Source organism: Xyrauchen texanus, chromosome 35, assembly GCF_025860055.1.
Source record: "Xyrauchen texanus isolate HMW12.3.18 chromosome 35, RBS_HiC_50CHRs, whole genome shotgun sequence".
NCBI classification, from domain to species: Eukaryota; Metazoa; Chordata; class Actinopteri; order Cypriniformes; family Catostomidae; genus Xyrauchen; species Xyrauchen texanus.
The window spans coordinates 3,088,743-3,111,070 of NC_068310.1; the positions used below are offsets into that span (position 1 = coordinate 3,088,743).

At 37.6% G+C, this 22,328-nt stretch overlaps 1 protein-coding gene across 1 annotated transcript in view; it reads left to right on the plus strand.

Annotated features, from left to right (window-relative positions):
- Positions 1 to 2,343: 2,343 nt before the first annotated feature.
- The window catches only part of pacsin1a (protein kinase C and casein kinase substrate in neurons 1a), a 73,341-nt gene continuing 53,356 nt past the window's right edge, over positions 2,344 to 22,328 (plus strand). The window contains exon 1 of the mRNA XM_052105115.1: positions 2,344 to 2,486. The gene's annotated coding sequence lies outside the window, so the exon portion shown is untranslated. The remainder of the gene's footprint in view (positions 2,487 to 22,328) is intronic.

A 22,328-nucleotide genomic window follows, 5' to 3' on the forward strand; every position in this document is an offset into this window, starting at 1 on the left:
AACAGAGCAGTAGTTACATTTATATTGTGTTTTTACTGGCTAAGTACAGTGGTCCTGGCCTTTGTTCTGACACCAGCAAGGGTGTAAACATGCAGGATCGCACACGATTATGCTTAATAAGCCGACTGTATGGTCAGTTAAACACCGATCCTTTATCGAGGTAAGGTCGTAATTGGTTTAAGCTAAAACTGATTGGCAAATGTAGATTTTTGCCCATGAAGCCGATTTCACGTTGCATGTAAACAGCTTTACTGGCTTATCCAATGTGTGCAAGTGCTGTGCGCATGACGTGACATCATATAAACGTGGTTTTCTTGCATTATCAGATTTTGTATTGGTGTGCATGGACAGTAAACACATTAAGTGTGTATGCAGCATCTTGCAAACGTTGGTTTCTGGATATCATTGTAGAAATACCCTATTCATAGTCATATTTTTTTTATCAAAGGTTAATTTGTTCTAGAACCAAAAGTGTTCATTTATAGGGGGGTTACAGAGCAGGATTCCGCTGGATATGCTTATTAAACATGGCAGCCAACAGGAAGGGGTGACCCGACCCACCTTTTGTAGAATAAAAAAAATATTGAACACATTCAGGTCTCAGTTTTAAGGGGTTGGGTGGATCTAAAGCAGTGGACCACCATACTCAGACCACAACAAAGGTTTGTTGACATTACATTTTCATGGCAATGAAGTTGTAAAATTGATTATAACTTTACACAGATAAGTTTAGTAAGTGATTTTATCACACTAAAATCATGTTAACACACATATTGTTTACATCTTGTGACTATACTTTTGAAACAGTGAGTATTTTAACGTTCAAAAATTGGCCCCCCATTCACTTCCATTGTATGCCTCACTGTAGGCCTAACCTCGATTTTTGCTTTTTTTTTTAAAGAAAAGGAGGGACGAGTTGAAATAATTTTTTGTGGTAATCAAAATTTAGCCACATATGCTGTCGATTGAGCTTTACTTGTATTGAACACAGAATATTCCTTTAAGAAAATCATCGTACAACAGCATTTTTTATTACTTTTTTATTGTAGTGCAGTTAAAATAAGAGAATGTGCAATGGTAATGAGAATCATCATTGAATACAACGACATTCCTTGGGCCAGGGTAGCTCAGCGAGTATTGACACTGTATTGACACTGACTACCACCCCTGGAGTCACGAGTTTGAATCCAGGGTGTGCTGAGTGACTCCAGCCAGGTCTCCTAAGCAATCAAATTGTCCCGGTTGCAAGGGAGGGAAGAGTCACATGGGGTACCCTCCTCATGGTCGTGATTAGTGGTTCGCGCTCTCAATTGGGTGCGTGGTGAGTTCTGTGTGGATTGTGGAGTGTAGCATGAGCCTCCACATGCTGTGAGTCTTCGCAGTGTCATGCACAACAAGGCACATGATAAGATGTGCAGATTGACTGTCTCAGAAGCGGAGGCAACTGAAACTTGTCCTCCGCCACCCAGATAAAGGTGAGAAACCGCGCCTTTAAACCGGACCTACTTAGTACTGGGAATTGGGCATTCCAAATTGGGGATTACCTGACATGTTAGGGTGATGAGAATTGGGGGGTAAAATGATTTATTTTACAATGTTTATGTTACTGTGTATTTTACATAGGTAATTACTGAGCAATACTAATGAGCTACATGTATTTACTATGTAATTATTTTGTAGAGCGGCTTGTTTTTTCATATTGTTATTGTATAGTCATTAATAATGGTAACATGTAATATGTGTAACACAGACACTGTAAAATGAAGTGTAATCAAATGTGCTAAAGTGTCCTGATAATACAGTAGGCCTATCTAACAATGCAACAAGCAAACAAACAAAAAATTATTTATGGTCCTAAATGAATTTTTTATTGCAAAATAATTGAATATTTTTCCTATTGATTTTGGGTTTATATGACCAGGATTTTTATTATTATTATTATTTTGTTCGTTTGTATGTTTTTTGACGGGTTTAGTGAGAATTACCCCTTTATATATCACACACACACACACGCGCGCGCGCACTTGAATCTGTCAGTATTAGTCTGAAACAAAAAGAAACAGAAGAAGAAGATTAAATATGACACGCTGTTTTCTGGATGTGCACTAGAAATGCAAAACACTATTGGCTCCTCTCCATTACTAACCCTATATTGAAAAACTGTGGATTTGGTTGAAAACTTTAAATGTAAAAGATTAAGTACAATGTATCCCTGTATAGCCTACTCACAAAACATTCAATGATCAAATGCTGATATAATGATTGCAGAAATAACTGAAAGAGGCGTCATGGTCCGCGGTGGTGCCGTGTCGTTGGGCATCACACATGTGAATGACAGCTCCGGGTTGAACCATCCCCCACCGGCGGAGAAAGCGCGAGCACATCGCTGCGAACATCGTGATCCGGTGGATGCTGAGGAACAGGGCGCGGGGTCACCTTCTATCACTGCCAAGAGGAATCCGCACCGCGGTGACACGTCATTTTAGGTAGGAAACAACAATACTTTCATGATGTAGCATGCTGATGAACACTGTTGTTTCGGACAGATCTGAAGCGTGTTCATTGCTTGCGGGGAAAATCTTGAATATTCGGGATTTATTTGCGGTTCATGACACGAAATCAGGTTAAACTCCGATGTTTCCATACGAAGAAAATATTATAAATATCGAGCGATTCGGTCGCCGATTCGCGACGCGTCGTTACTTCTTGTAGTAATTACAATTGTATTTTCCGGTTGTTCCTCCACCGAGTATACAGCAGATGTTTGACATGAAAATGTCAGTATCGTAATAGAAATATCAATTTAAACAGCGTAAATGAACAATTTTAAGCGGAAGACCAGAGCAAGGCCATGCAGTGGGATTATACATTATATACATGATATCCGCAATGCTCTGTGTGTTTTGTTCGATTTATATACCGTTTTTCTTCAAGAGAGCACTCGAGATTTACTGGTTGTTGTTGTTTACTCTAACGTAGATCTCGAGGAGGGATAAACAAACCAACTGGCATCGCCAAGAGCACATAAAGCTAGAAAAATCAATCAGCGTGTGCCGATTTTACCGAACGCCCGATTAAAAGGCACGTTTAAGCCCCATGAGGGAATTATAAATCTGATGAAGGCATCACGACTGCTCGTTACGTAACAGCGAGCAACAAAAACACTTCTGCTAAAATATGAACCATTCTTTACAGAAACTACTACTGCTACAGATGAGATGACATGATATTCATTTCTTTATGTTTTCATTCTTCAGTTTAATAATTTGTTTGTTTTTTCGTCGGCATGAACCTCGACTCAAACGTTTTAGGTCCATAATAAATAAAAAAAACACGTTTTCACACGTGATCCTTATCAGTGACATCTGCTTTCACTCATTGATCCAAGTGAGAGCTTTTTCTACACAAGACTTTGATGGACTTGCGTTGTCCAGTGCATGTTAATACAGATCATCTTTTTGCAGCCAATCATATGATTTCATTCTTTCAGATGGCCACATGAGGTCTGTCAGGCAATATGGGCTCTTTATTCATCTTAAAGACAAGGAAAGGAATAAAGTGTGGAATCCACAAGTTCAAAGTGTGATATGCAAGAGTGTAGATGTGCGAACTGACCCATGCACAAACACTGCTTCAGAGATTGTAGTTTATACATAATACACAAATAAGAAGTCATGACAAACTTACCATGAAAAGAAATAGTTGTTATTTTGATACATTAACTTTCTTGCTCAATGATGTTTTTAGCCTCGTTGAAAAAAATATTCCGGGTTCAATACAAGTTAAGCTCAATCAACAGCATGTGTGGCATAATGTTTATTACCACAAAAATGTATTTCAACTCGTCAATCATTTTCATAAAAAAAAAGAAATAAAGCAAAGACGGAGGTTACAGTGAAACACACAAGATGTTTGGAGGGTTTAAAGGCACGTTTATAATTTTTTAAAAGCAATTACATTAATTCTTTGGTTTAAACTCATGTATTATTTGAGCTGTAATGTTTCTTGAATTTACTTTTCATTACAATTATTATAGTAGTTTTAGTGTTAATGTCGCCATGGCGATGACATTGTAAAATTTGATATAACTTAACTTTAAATGCATAGGGTAAGCAAGCGATATTATCACACTAAAATTATGTTAACAAACATAATGTTTGTGTCTTTTGGCATAAAAGTATTTCAACATTTATGGATTGGACCAGTTAGTTCACCCAAAAAGGAATATTCTCTCATCATTTACTCCCCCTCATGCCATCCCAGATGTGTATGAGTTTCTGTCTTCTGCAGAACACAAATTAATATTTAGATTACATTTATATTGCCTTCATGCAGAGTTTGGAGCTTCAAAATTTTGGTCACCATTCACTTGCATAATATGGACCTACAGAGCACATTTGGGCGAAGGTAAAGGCCACACATGAGGCGAATTAAATGACGAGAACATTTTCATTTTTGGGTGAACCATCCCTTTAACTTTCATTGTAAGTGCCTCACTGGAACGCAGATTTTTGCATTTAAAAAAAAAAAAAAAAGGAGGGATTAGTTGAATTTATTATTTGTGGTAATCTACATTACACCACAAATACTGACGATTGAGCTTCACTTGAATATAACCCAGAATATTCCTTTAAATCTGGAATTGTAGGAATCTGGATCCATAAACTTGTTGGATCAAAGATTGATTTGGTTGTCAAATGCTAAACTTGAAGAGTGAATGAGTATCTTTGTATTTATGCTGAAAGAAGTAGCTTGTGAATTTTTGTCATTTGTCAATGTTGGTCAGCCATATTTACTACATGTTGCCTGGATAAATGTCCATTTGCTTTGCTGGGTCAGTTGGATGGCTGTTTTGGGTGTTATACACTTTGCTGTGGTGCTGGGAGCTGTCCAGGGTGCTGAAGTCAGATGTGTCCTCTTTGTGTGAAAGAGCTTTAAAATCAATTAATCTATCTATCTATCTATCTATCTATCTATCTATCTATCTATCTATCTATCTATCTATCTATCTATCTATCTATCTATCTATCTATCTGTCTGTCTGTCTGTCTGTCTGTCTGTCTGTCTGTCTGTCTGTCTATCATCTATCTGTCTGTCTGTCTATCTATCTATCTATCTATCTATCTATCTATCTATCTATCTATCTATCTATCTATCTATCTGTCTGTCTGTCTGTCTGTCTGTCTGTCTGTCTGTCTGTCTATCATCTATCTGTCTGTCTGTCTATCTATCTATCTATCTATCTATCTATCTATCTATCTGTCTGTCTGTCTGTCTGTCTGTCTGTCTGTCTGTCTATCTATCTGTCTGTCTGTCTGTCTGTCTGTCTGTCTGTCTATCATCTATCTGTCTGTCTGTCTATCTATCTATCTTTCTATCTATCTATCTATCTATCTATCTATCTATCTATCTATCTATCGTCAGAAAAGAATGTTGAAACATTTCAGAGTAAACTCCTTATATATTTTGCATCTGAATTTTGTTTTAAAATGTCAAGGAGAAATAAACAGTCTTCATTTAGCATTTCATTATGTTTTGTGTTCTGTTGGAAGATAATTCCACGACTGAAAAATAAATGTCATTACATAGAATGGATGTCAACTCAGGCATTCATGTGGGCAGAGAAATCGAGATCATAAAAGCAAACATTGACTTAATAGGTCTGAGATTTAATCTTCTCTCACTCAGTTTCTTGAATCATTCTTTGAAAGATGGACTAATTCAAGAATGTATACAGAGACAAGGAGCTAATGAAGGGTGTATAGGTTTCAGCATAGTCTGATACAACAAGGACATACAACATAGCTCATCTCCTCTCATTGCTGGAGAAAAAAAAAGATTTCTTTGAAAAATATCTCAGCTCTGTTGATCCATACAATGCAAGTGAATGGTGATTTGAACTCTGAAGCTCCAAAAAGGCGATAATATCACAATAAAAGTAATCCATAAGACTCCAGTTGTTAAATTCATGTCTTCTGCAAGTGAGGAGGTTTTTGGTGAGAACAAACCAAAATATAATCCTGTATACTGTAAATCTTGCCATTGCAGTTTCAAGGCAACATCAAGATTTCAAGCTCTATTACACTGTCTAGTAAAGGTAGACCGATATATCTGTTTTACCAGTCAAGTGTAGTACTGGGATTTTGGTTTAACAATAAACTGCATCTGGGATTTTATTTAATTGTTTACTCTTGCAGCATCTATATCTGTGGAATGTCTCTGAAAGTAAAGATACATTTTTTAACATTCTATAAATCGGGGGCCTGGGTAGCTCAGCGAGTATTGACGCTGACTACCACCACTGGAGTCACAAGTCGAATCCAGGGTGTGCTGAGCGACTCCAGCCAGGTCTGCTAAGCAACCAAATTGGCCCGGTTGCTAGGGAGGGTAGAGTCACATGGGTTAACATCCTTGTGGTTGCTATAATGTGTGGTTTCGCTCTCAGTGGGGCACATGGTGAGTTGTGCATGGATGCCGTGGAGAATAGCATGGGCCTTCACACGCGCTATCTCTCCGTGGGCTCAACAAGCCACGTGATAAGATGTGCGGACTGACGTCTCAGACGCAGGGGCAACTGAGATTCATCCTCTGCCCCCCGATTTTAAAAACGTTTTTTTTCTTTCAGTTAATGAATGCCAAAACCACATTTTTCTTCTGTAACAACTCGTGTTTTCCAAAAATAACTTTTCCCGCATTATCATATTGCTAAACAGCTCCCTGTAGAGTTGATTGACAGCAGCATCGTTTTAACAGATCTCTCTGTGGGGTGTTTGGAAATCAGGTTTCTCCACAGGTGCAGAAGTTAGAGCTGCTTACCTTTCAACACCAGCAATATTCACATATCTCACTTTGTGAGCAAATTACTATTTTAGCCACAGACTCAAACATTAATCTTAAATGTGGACACCTGTCTGGCAATGGTTCCTCTGCTGTGTAGATAATGGATGAAATATGACTCTAGCTTTTTCTAATACCACACGAAGCATTTGAAAATGGCAGTTAAAGATATTAAGTGTGTTTTATCAATAATCAGATACCTAAATGTAAATAGTACAGCGTAGCCTTGGCTTGCTCAGCAAAACCTTGAAAACAAATTCAGCTACTACATGGCTCTATCATTTAGTAGTTTCCTGAGAATTGTACCACACGTTAATTTAAAAATACAACTCAAGTAAGAAGAGAAGGCTCTGTGGTGGCTCTATAAAGGTGAAATGATCTGTGTATTTTTGTAATAAGGCATGGCAATTTCACAAGAGTAAGAGAGCTATTCTACTGACAACCAGACATAAAGCCACAGGCAATTCTATAAACAATAAGTTTACATAATTAACATTTTAGACACAATATGCTCAGTTATTTAGTCTTTTTTTTTACCCTGCTAGGGAAAATAGTGGGTAAACAGTGAAGCTTAGAAGTACAGTTACATTAAATATCAGTATTTTACTGTGTTTCATAGAATCACATTCAGCTACTATATCTAAATATTTGCTTAATGTAGCTTGTTGTACATTTCGAGGTACTTTCCTGGTGAAACAAACACTTGAGGCACTACAACAACGATGACTTTCACCCTTTTACTCACACAATGCTATCTTATGACATCTAACCAAATTTACTAAAGTGGATGTGGACTTGTAAGGCGATACATTTTAACTTTTGCATTACATAACAGCTACATTTACAAGCTTGTTCAATTGTCAGCTCAACTGATAGAGCATTCACTTGCAATTTAAAGGACTGGGGTCAGGGGAGTTTCTAGAGACTCTGGGGGCCCCAGGCAGAAGGGACCTGGTGACCCCAACAAACAACCACCCCTTCAACCCCCCCTTTTTACGTAAAATGCTTTGTTTTCAATGGAAATAGTATAAAATATAAATAAATAAAGGCAAACTTTGCATACATAATATAAATAACTCCAAATACACAAACAATACAAAAATATTTGCATACAGAACCGTAGTGCACATTTTTTATCAGAGCTTGGAGCTGCTGTAGTTAATTCTGGAGGTGATGAGGAGGCGGTGGTGGTAAGGAGTGGTGTGGCCACTTGTAATGGAACTGGCGTGCTGCCACTGGATGTACTGGCCATGTCTTCCTCAAGGTCCTCCTCATGACCTGAAGTTGATATTGCTGGAGAAAAAAATACTCGTAAAGTATAAATGAGTATACAAATAAAAATTATACAAATAAGAAGTCATTGTTTATAGACAAATATCTATGTGGCCAAATTTAATAAAATAATCGATTAATATATGTATAGTGGAGAGTCACTGTCAACTTAGAATAACTTCATTTTACCTTCATCTTTTGAGGCATCTTGTTGAGATGGACAAAGAAATTTAAGCAAAGCACCATGAGAAAAAAAGAAAAGAGCACAATTGTATTTGGTCATGCAAGCACAGTCCACAAACACCCAATGGTTAAGATCTGTATGAAATAATTCACAAACAGCTAATGGCAACAACTACACTTTAGCTTATGTTAACATTTTGTTTACCGTAAAGTTTTTACAAGCAAATTCAATGAGATGTATAAAATAAATAGGTTAGCTTGTTCTGTCGAAACTGTCACAGTAACAGATATAATATCTTCCAAATATGTTACTAATGCATATTTGGAAGATATTATATCTGTTACTGTGACAGTTTCGACAGAACAAGCTAACATATTCTACTGACAAAGTAACTGTTGATAGCATCATTGTTGTTAGCAATGCGTGGTGGGACAAATTATATCCCTTGACATTACTCCTTCATTAAGTGTAACAGATTCTCACTTACCAGTGTCTCGTTTTTTCTTTTCTTCTTCCTCTTGCATTTCATTTTAATATGCCCGGACGGGTAAATACGCTTCATGGTCTGTCATTTAACATTGCAGTGTCTTGTACCATCAAAGAATTTAAGGGTGTTCCATGTTGTCAGCCACCCTTCCAGCTCGGGGCCCCAGGCAATTGCCTGGTTTGCCTACCCCTACCCCTTAGCAATAGAGTCGACACGTGAGCCGAAAGTGTCATATAAACTTTGCAAAATTACATGATTACTTTAGCAATTGTGTTTTTCTTTTCACATTTGTTTTTTCTGATGCTATCAGGTTTAGGTTAAAGATTTAGCATAGGGAGGTCAGTTTTGTTGATTTAAAACTTGAAAGAGCAGTCTTAGAAACACTGCTTGTCCAATTAGATTAGAGAACTCTGTTAGCCAACACTGACACAAATACAGATAAGCCGTTTAGCCAAGAGCCTAGCTGCTGCAAGACTAGCTGCCATTCGACAACTGATCTGAAGTAGGAGGCTTCGAAAAATTATCGTCATTGATTAGGGTATGCATAAAGTTACTGGTTAGCCAAACAACACACACACACACACACACACACTCACACACACAATTAGCAATACATTAGTGCGTCATTGCTGCACAAAAGCACTTATTTAATAAAGATATAGCTTGCACAAGAATAACTAACAGCTGACAAGGCTCCCGATTTTCTAACACAGTCAACATACTAGCTCTGTTAAGATGTTTTGCTAGAGATGACATTAGGTTAAGAATTGAATTGAATAGGAATGGTTTTAACTGGAACAATATATTAATGACTTGAGTTAATTGGATACAGACACTCGCTAGTCAACTAAGCCAATTAATCTTATTAATCTTGTGGTTTGTAAGTGCAAAGACAGTGCTGACTGGAGCAAAGTCCTTGATGCAGCATATATATTGAAAGTTCAGGAAAGATGCAATTTTATATCTTTATTAAGAAAACTGGTTTCTGAAGTTTTCAGGCTGAAATGGCAATGTTTGAGTGGTATTATACCTTTGGCTCTACTGTAAGAATCTGTTCACTGCAGTAGCTCCTGTGTTGTGTTAAAAAGTAAAAAAATTAAATAAATAATACAGTCAGCACTGTATGTCAAACATACATGGGCAAATTCGCTCGCCACTTTTGCACATGGTATTTCAGCGCAAAAGCCTGCATCTTATTCACTTACACAATCTAGTTTAAAGGGGTCATGACATGGTTTTTTTATTGTATTATTATGTTCACTTAGGTGCAATTATAGTATTAATATATTTTTTTTTAAGAAAAACTTTTAAAATCTAGTGATTTATGACCTTTTCCCACCCTGTTTCTCATCCTCTGATTCAAACAGTCTGTTTTGGGGGCGTTTTCCATTTAAGACTTCAGTGTTAACGCCCACTGTTATGATTGGTTAACGTCAGTGCCTATGTATCAATTATTGACGCCCCAGCCAGAACAATATGCAAGTAAACTAAGTAAAAACACTGTGATTATTCATAATGAATGAAATTGCGCTTTAAAAAGTAGTTTAAAGTTTAAAATAGATTACTTAACAGTTTGCGTCGTCGTTGTTCCCAGAATAGTCGGCACGGACTTATCTTTGAGCAACAGTTTTCTGGCAAAGCCAGCATCATATTGAGATTTGTTCTCAAAACAGTCATCCTTAAAATGTACAGAACAAACGCTTAAGTTAACACTGCTGTGACTGGGTCGTCCGCAAAAAATAAACTGCATCCATTTTTCCCTGACGTCTGGATCTTTCAGCAGCTTATTCAGAGGTTTTGTTTGACCACAGCCAGGAACAGCACATCTGTGTGGCATCGTAATTTTCCTGTGCACAAGTAGTCTCTGTCAGAGCTCGCTGTCCATCGACTGAACACTTGTGAGGCGACGGCGATACTGAAATGAGCGTAGCTGTCTTTGCGCTTAAAGCGTAGTTATCTTGTGCTGGAGGCGGTCATATGCAAACGCTGTTACGTCACTTCTAACCGACACGTCACTTCTAACCATGAATCCAGAACGAGCTGTATTTTGAGCTTGATTAAATAAATGATTCGTTTAGAATGGGGAGGACGTCTTAAAATATTAAACTTGCAGGACGTTTTAATGATACAAAGACCTCTTATATACCAAAAGATCAAGGCAAATTTGGTTTCTCATGTCATGACCCCTTTAAGCAGGTGCAATCATCACTGAAATATAGTGTCTTGAGTATTTACTGTAAATTAAGTCATTGTCATTCAGCTCAAACACGCCTCCTTTCTATCCAAATTAGGCTCATTATATATTACGCTTCATTCAGAAAACTGTCCTATTTGCTCGGAGCAATAAACATTGTGCTATTAACACCTGAGGAAAGCAGCCGGTAAACGGAATTTTTATAAAAAAGAGATGCTGCATATACTGTATTTTCTATTGATCATGGATCTAGAAATTCATTAAATAATGATTGAGTAATGTAGAGGAGTGTTATAAACTCCATATATCCAGATGTACTACAGATAGTAGTCAAGTGCACTTTCTGTATGTTAAAGAGATGATTCAAGTGTCTGGATCACAGTTCAGGCAGTGTGTGCCATGGTCACGGTGGTGTGCTGCATCCTCTGCAGTATAGGGTTAAGAATCGACCTGTAAGACCATAATTGCATTGTGCAAATTTTGTTGGTGTGTTTGTGCAGTTCCTGATCTGCATTAGTGAATTGGGCATTAAACTAGACCAGACAGCACATGCAAATAAACAGCGAATTTATCAAGCAAAGTTTATTTTTAGTGGGAACCTTTGGAGGGAAAAGGAATAACTGCAGTTCTGGGTTTAAAAAAATGTCATGGGTTTTCTGGAATCTGTTATTTGTTTCTTCACTACAAACTGCAAAACTGGTAAGACTGGCATTCTGCTTCTTAACACAGCAGCTGCATCTGCACAGTAAAGCCAGGTTTGCTGATGGGACGGCTGTGGAACAATAAAAAGACTTGTGGCCTCAATATCTGTCACATGGGTTTTGGGATTTAATCATGTTTCACTCCATTTTCACACCAGAAATAACAGGATAATTGTTATATGCAATTATACTCTGTTAAATCCATCTGGGCAAATCAAACCACAACTTGGCCCATCTCATGCCCACATTAAAGCCCGTCTGGCTGTTACCACCAGGAATATATGGAGGTGGAGGTCAAGAAGGATTTTATATGTGGCTTGAAGTAGACTGGGTTCTGTAAATCACATGGTGAGGACACTGAAAGACTTCAAAAAGCAGCTATAGAGACCACCACAGGCTGGATTAGACTACACGGCTTTAACGCTCATTTCATCCCCAAATTTCAGTCGGGTAGAGTTGGTGCCAGTCGGCACTAGTGTGCAAATGTTGGGAACATTTTAAGTAAATTGCGTAGTTTATAATAGGTATTGACTCGATGCTTCCATCTACTCGGAGGATATCAAACATGTTTGATTTTTTTTAGCTGATTATCCGTGGCTACAGAGAAAATCACATAGTGCAGGGGTATTCAATTAAAGTTGCTGGAGCACTTTAAAAATGATTTGCTCAGCAAATGGAACCGAATGGAGCACATCTGTTACTCTGATCATGAGATGGAGTTGTGGAGCACAGAGCCGCTCTGAATACACTGTTATAATGCTTATACACAATACAGACAGGACAGAGCAGCATGCATAGACTTTGAATCAAACAGCTTGATTTATCTATTAATTTAATTAAATCGTCTTAGCCATTTGTGGTTAAATAAACGCACAATGTCATACTGCAATTTTAGTTTTATTATTTGTGCAGCCCTGATATATAAATGTGTGTGCATGTTATATGAATATATAATGTATTCACCATTAAGTCCACAATCTAATCTACAATTATGTTTTCTACTTTGGCAACAAAATCTCAATGTTCTGATTTTTTAAGCATTTTACCGATTTTAAATTAGCATAATTAATTTTGATTCAAAGTAATGGCCAGCATCATCCAATCACTGCCAACCAACTAAAAAAACTTTGCATTATAAATTCTGAATCTGTGTACTGATTATCATTGTCACATGTCTGCCAACCATGTTGAGTCGTCCAAACATCATACAGTAATGCAGCCTGCAACTGAACTTTTGGTCGGATTTTAGGAGTGAATGCGCTTGGAACTAAGCAAGCGGCTGTGTTTCTGGCAAGTGTGAATGAGTTCCACTATCATTAACCACAATGTAAATAACTAGAAGGAGCAGAATTTAGTGATATGGGCTTATAAACTATTACACAACCACAGGATGTACTGCAGAATAACATCCTAATGTTGGATACTTACCTAACATCAGCATTCATAGTAAAAGTGTACCTGTAAGTATTCTCTTGTTGCAGTGTGTTGTATTGAAGAGAAAATTTTAAGATCACCCTATAGTTCATGTAAGTGCTCATTGTATTTTACGGCATGCTGTTTAACGATAAATCGCTGAAATTTAAAAGAAATGGCATTTTGGATAAAACTGGAGACTCAAACTGGTTTCAATGTAAAAACATAATGAGGTTCCTTACCAGTTGTAGTTTTGTTGGCATTTCCCCCAAAGTCAAACTCCACTGAGATCGGCGCCATGTTGTTTTGTCACATGACTCGGTGCATCAAAAGTTTAACCCTTTACTGACAGCCCAGACTGATCTTAACTGAGATCAGTCTATTTAAATGAAATGAAATTATGCAAAGCATATAGCCAAGACAAAATTCACAGTCCATGTAGGAGGACGCGTGATTGCACAAGGTTACGGTACAGAGTAAAATAAGGACCATTCAGGTTTACAAAAGGCCTTGCAGTTGCAAGGAAACATGGCTAGAACTACTGAACTCAATCTGTTGTTCAGTGGATTTGACTCAATGATTGGCCTTACCCATCTACAAATTCATATGTGTCCATATTGTTGCAGACTTTAACTACTGAGGGTACGCCTTTAGTCTTTTCTCCTCCTGCTCTTTCTACACTATCAACATCTGAGAGAGCTGGAGAAACCAGACATAATTAGTCGCTGGATGCCAATGACATGCACTAGTCGGCTCTGATGGGTCCTTCAACACCTGTTGTACCTCTGCCAAAGCCTGAAGATGGTGTCCCGGGCTTTAAAGATTTCTGGCATTGTTTGGCGCCAAAGATGGAGGGGCCTTAGCACCCCATCTTTAGTCCACTTACCTCAAGAACTATATGCCAGATTGATATGCCAAATTGATGCTGGCAAACATCTCAACAGTCACATCAATCATAGATTTGGCTTGTAATCCAAGAGAGAGCACAGTTGAGATGATGTGCAGAGATGCTCTGGTTGAAATCTGGTTTTACCAATGGGGACTTCACTCACCTAAATATGGTTGTAACTCTAGCAGTGATAGTTATGAGTGGTGGCCAGCCACTCACCACTACTAGATGACAGACAAGTTATAATAGTTAGTGGTGGCCACAAACGCAGCAATGTGATAACAGACGTAGTTGCAGCATGTAGAAAATTAAATTGAAGAGACTTGATAAAGAGGAGAAACATTATGGCTACAGATTGAAATGATTCATGGCAAACATAAAAATCAGAGAGGTTACAACTTCTACCTGTTTCTAACATTAGAACTGGATCTGATGCTTGGAAAAGAAGTTGCTGACATGCTTATTAGAAGTGGCAAGATCTGCTGAAAATGTTTTTTAAAAGGGAAACTGCTGGTTCAGTTATAGATATTGGTTAGGTAATGCAAACATTAAAATGTATATCCTTACAAGTCATGGACTATAATAAAAGTGTTAAGGATTATAAGATAGTAGTGTTGTCAAAAGTACAGGTACTTCGGTACCAAGCCAATACAAAAATAAAAAAAAGATGTAACAATACCAGTGTTTCTGCAGTCCCGATAGTACCGAGCGCTCAATTCGGTATCGGTGTGCAGTCTGATATACAGACGACTGCTTTAAAATGCTCACAATATTTGAGTGCATGTTCTGTGACTCCTTTTACACTGAAATGGACAATTAATCAAATAAAAATTGTGAGAAGTTTGTTTAAAAATTACGGCGGACTGCTCGTTCGCCTATGCCTAGAAACGTCCCTGGTAGCATGATTCTATGAGACCAGGTTGCCATTGCTCCAGAGTTACTATCCCCATAGTAAGTGAATTGTAAATCACTTTGGAGAAAAATTACAGGTAACCAAATACATTTCATACTCAAGTTCAAACCTTCACCTGGGAAAATAAATCCCCTATTGTAGCCTAAGACACCATCTCTCTCGCAGCATCTCCTCAGCCTCTGTCTCTGAATCAATGACAATTGAGTTGAGCATGAGGGTTTAGACATCTCTTTTGATGAAAGCATGTACCCCTATTATTTGTTTCAAGTATTGTAAGAACATCTCTTGGTCGAAAAGCATTTAGTTTCAGACCTCTTCAGCTGTGGAATTGAGACATGGGGGACATTGTTAGTAGATTGTTGTTTGGAGAGGTTTCAGTTATTAAAAGACAGTATGACATTTAAAGGTTTGTAAATTAGCAATGAAACAGTAAAGTCTACATGCGATTTCTAAATAATGTCAATATATTTTCGACAGAATGGGCCTTGTCCTTTTGGGCCCCACATTCCAGACAAAAAGGTAATCTCAAATTAGAGGAAGAGATCATTTTAAGTTTTAGGCAATATCACATGTATCCTTCATCAAAGGTAATTTATAGTCATGATAGTAGTCTAATAAAAGCTGTTTTATTTTACATGGATTGGGCCACATCTTGACTTCATATTGCCAGCCAAAAACTTGGTAATAAATCATGGGCAACAGTGAATAGTGCATTTCTACAATGGCATTAGTAACTAAAAAATATAGATATTTTCTAATGGTGCTGCATGACAGTGCCAATGAGCACTAAACTACTATTCACTAAATTATATAGCCAATCAAATAACATTTCACACACACACTCATACACCAATGGCAGCAGATCTACCACACAAGGCGCTAGCCTGCCATTGGGAGCAACTTGGGGTTCAGTGTTTTGCCCAAGGACACTTCGGCATGTGGAGTCGTTTGGGCCTGGAATTTAACCGCCAACCCTGCGATTAGCAGCCGGCACGCTCTACCAACTGAGCCACAGTCGCCGAAGTGGTAATTACGAGCACGTCGTGTTCATTCATAAATATGTATATTTTTGACTCAATAATACATATCACTCAGTTAGCTTTCTGAGGATAATGGAATTTTGGTCTAATACAAACTATTGTGGAAAAATGTACAACATTTATAGAATGGTTGCTGATATATAAAAAATTAATATGACCAAAACAGAAAGTGCTAACAATTAGCTGTATTTACAAAAATTAACAAAACCTGTCATTCACCATAGAAACGGTACTCTCCTCTTCCATGTTTAAAGTTTATGACTCCTCCCATCTCGGAAACCCGGTATCAAAATTATCTCCGAGTTTCCCAGTCGACTTGCGGGATTGTTCGTGTGCAACTTCCTAGTGGGTAACTCATATTTATGATAATTCCGATTACATTAGAACAGATGGGGAAGTAAATCTTTACACATATGGTTCTCCCAAAGTACTATGGTGGTGAATTTGATTCATATCAGTGACTCGAGTCTTTTGAATCTGTTCACCAAAAAGATTTGTACAGATTCGTTTATTGATACTTTCATTGACCATTTCTTCAAATTATGCCTTTGCGCCAGTAGATGGCACCAAATTACCGTATTTTACATTTTGAAGGAGTAAATTAAATTGAACCAAAAGCACATTAGTCATTCATGACCAGAACATATCTATTTATCCTTTATAAACATTTGTGTGTCTACAATTCTTCTAAGAGACTTCAGGACTGCAGTGTTTAAGCATCACAAGGGTTTCTACAAAATTTCCAATAAATCACATCTATCATATTCTGAACTGCTGAGCATGACTTTTTATCAAGCTATAAAAAAAAATTATGTGGATGAAATGGTAGGTCTTATTTTTTTAATATTTTTTCAAATGCAGGGCTTAATTCTTGTAAAGACAGAAAAACGTTAAGAAAAGCCTAATCATATCACACACTGTGCATCAAAGCACAACATTTCCAACCATAATTCATGTTATTTTAACTGTACATCCTCAGTCATTTTTACACATTCATAACACCTGTAAACATGTCTAAGTGCATTTCACCCCTTTCTCTTTTTTGATTACTGAATGAACGACATGCCTCTTCTTTCACGAATGAGATTAACAAGTCATTCATTTCGTTCACGAACGTGTATACCAGTGCATTTAGTTCGTTCATAAACAAGATGTCTCATTTTGTTCAGACTCAAATGACTGACTCTAATGGTTCTGTAAAAGGGTGTATAATGGGTCAAACTAATTATATGCTCCTCCACAGCCCGCCCTCGAATGCTATTGCCTCATGCTATAGTCAGTCTTTACAGGCATGTAAATCCTCCAATGCTAAGCAGTCTCGTGCTTCAAACTAGAGCTCATTGGCTTTGAAAGGGAAACACATCTGTGAACAAGAAATATGAGTCAGTTTATGGAGGTGAACAAGATAAATTCAAAAAGACCAATTTGTTCTAAGCGTATGGAGAGCATCTAAAATCAGTCACATACTGGTTCCAATCAGAATGCTGTTCATGTACAGTAGACAGCTGCCCATATAGGCACTAGACAGTAAGTCACTAGGTTTAAAGATGCAGCCTACATATTCCTTAACCTGTTTCGCAGATTTAAGTTATGTATGTGTGCCATTGTACCATTTAATGCTTGGGTAGTTCATCATTTATGCTAAATGAGATTAAACAGCAGTATGTTACTGACTATTTTGACCAGTGCTGTTTCAGTGCTTTGATTGTATGAACTTAAATGAGTGCCAACTTTCTCCATGTATCTGCATACAGACAGAAGTTGTGACATAGGATAGTAGCTTGATATTGGACACATTAATTTTTATGAGCTCTTTATGTCCTGTCGCTTGAAAGATTTTTGGAGCATGCCCAAACTGAAGGGATGAGTTTGCTGGATTTAATAAAGCCACCTGGTTCAAGGAATAATGTGAACATCTGTTCAACAAACTTCTGCTTGTTCTTTATTTTGTGTAAATAAAGCATTGCTGTGTGGCAGACTTATTTTTTAATGTATGCGTTTTTTTTTAAGTAAATGAATATTCCAGGATCAATACAGGTTAAGCTCAATCGACAAAATGTTTTGGCATAAATTGATTATCAAAAAAATGTATTTAAATTCTTTCCTTCTTTTCTTTAGAAAATGCAAAAATGGGGGTCACAGTGAAGTGCTTACAATGGATGGCCTTTGTCTATTTTGGGTTGGACCAGGCCTACCCTTGACAATGCCTCTGGTTTTAAGGTTTCTTGACATTACATTGTCATGACAACAAAGTTGTAAAATTGGATATAACTTTAAACACAAAAGGTTATTTGTAACCTTTATAAGTGATTTGATCATGTTTACTTGCATATTGCTTATGGTTTGTGGCTATACATTTGAAAAAGTAAGTATTTTAATGTTCCAAAACATTTTTATCCAATTTTTTGGTTCTCTAAAAGAAAAGGAGGGACGAATTGATTTAAATTTTTGTGGTAATTAACATTATGCAACAAATGCTGTCGAATGAGCTCAACTTGTATTGTACCCGGAAAATTCCAATAAATGTGATTTTTATTTTATTGTAGCTTTAAGGTGCTGTAAGCGATTTCAGAGTTCTGAAGCTTTTACTTGACTGAGCCAATGAATTAGCCACACACCTTCATTCCAAAACCCCACCCACCAAAGATCATTTTGAGTAGTGAAAGTTCCTGTTGATGTCAAATTCAACAGTAGCACATTAGCCCCTCAACTGACAAACATTTTTTGCACACCACCTTTAATCGTTGTTGATATTATTATTAAGTGAATATAAAACCTTCAATATCTTCATATATAAAGAAATGCTGAACATCTTGTTTGTTATTTGGAATTAGAATGTGGCACAACAGAAGATTAAGGTCTTGTGCGCCCCCTTGAGGAAGTAATTTTGTTTCTCAATTGGAATCAGTAGTTAGTTGACAGTAGTTGCCACCCAATAGTTCATGCCCGAGCTGAGCGTGATTACTTAATGCTGTTTTAATCAGCTGGTGTTCTGGCAAACAGATGTGATGTTGATAACCATGCAGTGTTGCCAGAGAACGTCTCTCTCGCTCTCTCTCTCTCTGAGCGGATGTTGCGAGTGAGTGGACGGAGTTTGATGGTGAAACATTTAACCTTCTTTATTGAATAATATATATAACCTGTTTACCTGACTTTAGTCAGCCATCAGGTGAAATGGGAACAAACGTGAGGGATTTCGTGTGTTGCAAATACAAATATGTATTTGCAAATATGGCTGCAAATACATGCCTGACGCCTCTGTGTCAGTGGAAGATTGCCTGCTGGCCATGAGCAGTGTAGTGGGCGGAGATAACATTAGGTCGGCATTTGAATGAATGGCCTGACAATCAATGACACATTTGTGCCAGTGCTACCTTTGTCAAGCCCATCAAAAAAGGTTCTACTTTCAAATGTTCCGCCATTTGTTAAAAATGAAAAGCTTGAGGAAATATTAAAAAGATACACCAAGTTAATGAGGCCAATCAAAATGATTCCACTTGGATATAAAAATCCTACAATCAAACATGTGACGTAATTTTGACATCACGCATTCATGATTCTGAACTCTCAGAGTGATCCTTTGAACCGGTCAGTGAAGTTTAAGCATTGAAGGCAAAGATTACTCTATTTTCATCAGTTCAGACTCAATGAAATGCTTTGTTTGTGGCAAGTACGGACATGGGCGACAAACCTGTCCAAATAAACATGAAAAGATCACAGGTGAGGTGGCTTTTGTTGATAAAGTGCAGAGCGCTGAGGACAGAGAGGGCTTGAATGGTGAGGAAACAAATGTTTGTACTGAACCACGGATCACGAATGTGGAATCCACACCTAATCAAGAGCAGTCTGGATCAGATAATTCAAATGGTGGTTCTGTGGAGACAGCTGAAGTGACAGCTGATCCAACTGAGATGATGATTAAAGTCCCTATAGAGTCAAACCATGTGTAGGGGAATACAGAGATCGTGTTTGAGGCCGTCTCAGCTGTTGATGAAGGGCAAACACATTCTGTATCTGTAATTTATGATGATCCGAGCAGTCAGAGCTCATAAGTTTTTGTTTCCCAAGATTTTCCAGAATTAAAGTTACAATCTGAGGAATCGGACCATGATTATGAAGATACTGAGAGTATGGATTTAAGCATGCAGACAGAGCAAGCCTATGGTAAGACCAAATTGTATTCTGTTAAAGAGATCATTGATTTTCTTGACAGTACTAAAGGGCTTTGTAAGCCAAAAATGTAATAATTTTTTCCTGATTTAAAATTATTGCTAATGTCTGGTAATTTTGTGATGAGAAGGTCCTCTTTTGATGAGCTTGATAAACACAAAAGATCTTAAGAAAATTCTGTCCAATGTGAGAAGTTCTTTGAATGTACATGATATAAGTTAAATTAAGTATGGATTGGTTGACTCTGAGCAATTTCTACATATAATTACTGAGTATTTTTCTTCTTGTCTATGCCATGGGACCCTTGACTTTTGGCTCTTTAAATATAAATGATGCTGTGAGGCGGTTAAAAATTCTTCTCTTTTTGATTTCATTTCTGTAAAAAGAACCAGTGTAGTTTTCTACAAGAAACTCACACAGACCTTCGCAATGAGATGCAGTGGCAAAGTGGATGGGAGGGACAGGTCATTCTGAGCCATTTTTCTAATAATAATGCAGGAGTTGCTATACTTATTGGACAAGAATATAGAGAGCAATGTGTGAATGTTATCAGTTTAATGTCTGGTAGAATGCAAAGAGTTGATGTGACACTTCATGGTCTTAACTTCTCTTTTTTTAATGTGTATGCCCCCAATAATGGGTTAGAGCGGATTTAATTTTTTGAAAAACTTAATATTGCTATTAAAAATTGTCCTTAATTGTTTTGGCTGGAGATTTCAACTGTACTTTAGATCAAGCTCTAGATAGGAACCATGAAGAACCCCATAGCAATTCTGCTGATGCACTTAGAAATGTGTTAACTTATCATGACATGGTAGATGTCTCGAGGGAAATATTTCCTTGCACCAAACAGTATACATGGCTCAAAGTTAATTCCAACATGGTGTCTGGAGCAAGACTTGACAGGGTTTATGTAAAAAAAAAAATAATTTCAACAGTTGCACAATTCCTACTGCATTGTCAGACCATCATTTATTTCTGTAAATGTTTCTGTTGCACAGAGCACTTTTACAAATTCTCACTGGCATTTTAATAGCAGACTTTTGCGTGATAAAAACTTTGTGCACTCTTTCACCTTTTTTCGAGGGAGACCTGGAGAGAGAGAAAAATTATAAGTATAAATCCTTAAATTCAAATTAAATTGCTTGCCAGAAGTACACAGATTATAATGATACCATTTTAAAAGATAAGATGAAGCAACTGGAGCAAGACATTCTTCACCTGAGCTTTGAAGGGGACGATGTGGATACTCCTGAAGTCCTAGTGGGGGGAAAAACTACTTCTACGAAATCTCTTAGAAGAAAGGGTCCAGGAGACACTTATTTGCACAAGATTTACATCTTTTAATAGTATGGATGTTCCCACAGCTTACTTTTTAACTTGGAAAAGAAAGTTTCAGGCAAAAAGGTTTTAAGTCATCTAAAGCAAGGGTGGGGAACCCTGCTCCTGGAGGGCCATTGTCCTGCAGGGTTTAGCGCCAACCCTAATCAGACAAACCTGAGGAAACTAATCATGGTCTTGATTACGTGAAAAATGTAAGGGCAGGTGTGTTTGATTAGGGTTGGAGCTAAACTCTGCAGGACAGTGGCCCTCCAGGAGCAGGGTTCCCCACCCCTGATCTAAAGCATCCTGAAGGCAGAGAAATAAAGGATGAACATGAAATTATTTCCTACAAACTTTCCTTTTATTTTTATTTTAAGAACTTTACAGAGCTGAACAATGTGATTCTGACACTGTCTCACTGAGGCTGAAAAATCCAGGCTTGAAAGACCACTCAGTCTTGGTGAACTGACAGTGGCTGTTCAATAAATATCTCTTGGTAAAGCTCCAGGATTGGATGGGCTAACTGCAGAATTTTACAAGCAGTTTTGGCCTGTGATTGGAGAAGATTTATCTTTTGTTTTCCTTGAGTGCTTACAAAGGGGCACGCTACCAGTGAGCCAACGAAGAGCTGTTGTTACACTATTGCCTAAAAAGGGTGATCTTGGATACATTGGGAACTGGAGGCCGGTATCTTTACTTGGGGTGGATTATAAAATATTTTCCAAATGTCTAACCAATAGACTTAAACGATGTATATCAACAGTTATTCATGAAGATCAGTCATATTGTATTCCTAATCGCACAATGCTTGATGTAGAGTTTGTTTCTGTGGACCAAGAAAAAGCCTTTGACATAGTCGGTCACTCTTTTCTCTTTAGATGTTTTTTTGGTTTTGGTCCTGTATT